The sequence below is a fragment of the Pseudomyrmex gracilis genome, unplaced genomic scaffold (assembly GCF_002006095.1).
Source record: "Pseudomyrmex gracilis isolate BER0280 unplaced genomic scaffold, ASM200609v1 scaffold_1109, whole genome shotgun sequence".
Lineage (NCBI taxonomy): Eukaryota > Metazoa > Arthropoda > Insecta > Hymenoptera > Formicidae > Pseudomyrmex > Pseudomyrmex gracilis.
Window position 1 is genome coordinate 29,352 of NW_018021693.1, and position 3,297 is coordinate 32,648.

Sequence of the window (3,297 nt, forward strand, 5' to 3'; positions counted from 1 at the left end):
CGCTGCCAGTTAAGAGATCGCTTATCGAATTTTGCCGATGAACGACGGATTATAAAGTCGTGTTTACAAGTGCGAGTTGACCTTGTTGTTATCACTTGTTTGTATTCCTTGAATATTATACGGCTTTTCGGTAAATATTGACGACCTATCGCTGTCCTTCGAGTTATATTTTGAATTTAACCGAATTGAATGCTGAGCTCGACATTTATTTTCGTACCGAGAATATTATTATTCACGCGTCTTATCGTTTCGGGAATATTATAGTGCCGGTTAGACCTTCGACTCTCGGCGTGTTGACATTTCCCGCCCTGGCACGTATTTTGAATTAGCGTGAGTCTTGAGTTTTGAAATCGACATACGCGGTTTGCCATAACATCCGCGATTCGAGTCGGATATTAAATAAAATTGTTAAGATTTAATCGCGAGATTAATAACGACCTCCTGTCCTGGAATTATTTTTCGCTTGTTTATTAATTTTTTTCGGGAGTCCGCGTACACCTACAGTAAACCGGAGTCAATCTTAGTTCAAATTATGGCAACTTCGGCCGAATTCACGGAAGAGGCTATTGATGCCATGAGCCGTGACCAACTAGTGGAATCCCTTGAGCGATTCGGACTATCCACCGAGGGTTCGGAGCGCATTCTCGGGGCCCGGTTGCTAATACACGTGCACCGATCCTCGTTTAACTCGACCGCATTCGACGAGGAGGCCGAGCCCGCGCCTCGACGGCTAGAGGTGCCCGCGGCACAACATAGTGCGGATAGCCCCATGATGTGTTCTCGACTGTCGGAGGGNACTGCGCGTACCCCTCGAGGACTGCGTACTCCGCGTGCAGGGAATGATTTTTCCACCGAGTCCTATCGTACGCGAGCTGAGACTACTTCCGCCTACAACACACTGCGGAAGTGGAACCTGAAATTTTCGGGCTCGCGCGAAGAAGACGCCGAAACTTTCTTATTACGGATCGAAGAAGGTCGCGATGTTATTCCCGTGTCGGACGAAGATATCATCCGTTGTATGCCATTCTTCTTGACCGATCTCGCCCTACATTGGTTTCGTAGTCGGCGGTCGCGTTTTACCTCTTGGGAAGCCTTTAAAACCGCGTGGCGTACGAAATTTGGGAGTCGAGATTTCCAGTTCACCTTGAAGAACGAAATAACAAACCGCACGCAAGGTGAACATAAGCCTGTGTCAGATTACCTCATCTGCATGAACGCGATGTTCGATCGGCTCTCACCCCCGTGGTCGGAGGAAGAAAAGCTGGATTACGCGTATCGAAACATGTTGCGGCGATTGCGAATCGTCATAAACCGCGACAGTATCGAGGACATGGACATGCTCGAGCTGTTGGCCACGCGGGCCGAGGACTCGTATGAGGCCGAACAGAGATATCGTCCACCTCCCACACCAGAGAAATCCTTGTTCCCCGATCTTGCGTACCGACCACCGAAAAACGTGGGGAAAAGTCCGCGTGGTAAAACCGCGGTAGCCGCGCTGGGTGTCAGTGGGGAAACGACCCGGGTTACACCCCGTAAAACGGCGAAACCGACCGAAAAAGACGCGAAAGAGGAACCGAAGCAAAACACGCCCCGTACTTCCCATGCCGCCAGCATGAAATGCTGGAATTGTGATAAGACCGGCAATTTATCTCGCGATTGCACCGAAGAACCGCGAATCCATTGTTACCGCTGCGGTAAAACCGAGGTCACGACCAAGACGTGCCCGAAATGCTCAGGAAACGAATAAAAGAGTCGAGCCGGAGGGGAAGCTCGACTCTCGCGAACAAGATAACCCCCCAGTCGTCCGGAAAATCTAACCTAATAGACGTCTCGTTGAGCGCATTTANCTGCCGACATTCCGTCTCGCTATTATTTTTGCGCGTGCAAATTGCGGGTCGCGAGATCANGGGGTTGGTGGATTCTGGGTCGAGTCGAACCTTTTTAGGACCAACAGCGATCGCGATGTTAGCCGAAGAAATAGATCGTTCGGGCTCGGTTAACCGTCCGGCCCAAGGACGGCGCGTAACAACTGCTACAGGACAGATTAGTCGAGTCAAGGCCGAGGTTACCGTTTACCGTACAGAAGGAAACGAGGTCAATTAGAGCGTGTTGTTTGCCCACTTTAGCCCTGTCTTGCATCTTAGGCCTAGATTTTATCTCGTCCTTCGGAATCGTAATCGATTTTGCGAAGAAAACGTGGTATTTTTCGCAGCAATCTAATAAAAAGTTTAATTTCGAGTCCGCCCCCGCGGACGCTTTCGTATCGGTGGGAGACACTTCCGTTGCCATAGCGGAAATCAACGATTTATTAAAAGAACGGGAAATAAAATTTCGCGACACACCGATCGCTCCAATTACCACCGCTTTAGGCGAAGGGCCTGCGGAATCCTGCGAAAAGTTTCCACCGCGCAAGGAAACAAAATCGAAACGAGTTCGCGTAAAACCCAAGCGATATAAAAATCCGATCGGGTCAGCAATGTGCTGTGGCCTTAGCGAGCTAACCGAAAACGAACAGTCTCGTCTCGACAAATTTCTCAAGAAAGAAATCACGGGAGATCCGGAAAAACCCGCCGCGACAACATTAACCGAGCATCGCATTGATGTGGGAGGGCACCCACCCATTAAACAAAGATATTACCCGGTATCCCCGAAAATTCANGAAGCGATAAACAACGAAGTTAACAAAATGTTAGAGGCGGGAATAATCGAGCCATCAAAAAGTGAATGGTCAACNCCCATAGTCATGATAAAGAAACCCAACGGAAAATATAGATTTTGTCTCGATTTCAGAAAATTAAATAACGTATCGAAAAAGGATGCGTACCCGCTACCTTATATGAATTCGATTTTAGACAAATTACGATCGGCGCAGTATATTTCGACGATTGATTTGAGTCAGGCGTATTTTCAGATTCCGCTGGAGAAAAATAGCCGCGAATTGACAGCTTTTACCGTACCGGGCCGAGGCTTGTTTCATTTTACGCGAATGCCGTATGGCTTAACCGGCGCCCCTGACACCTTTCAAAGATTACACAGCCACACAAAAAAAAAAAATTTCTTTGGCCTGGGGATCAGACCATGTTTATTATATGTTTTTGGGGTCGCTGAATCCGAATCCGAGGTCCATTAAACCCCATCGGGTCGGAGTTCCGTCATAACCTCAAAAAACACCATAATCTGAGCTCGAAACCCGAAAGTTGGCTTATTCCTGTGCCTGCCATAACGGCATGAAACCCGTAATCCAGGGACTCAGCCGGATAGCGGTACAACTCCGTTGCCCGCCGTCACCGCGTGGAG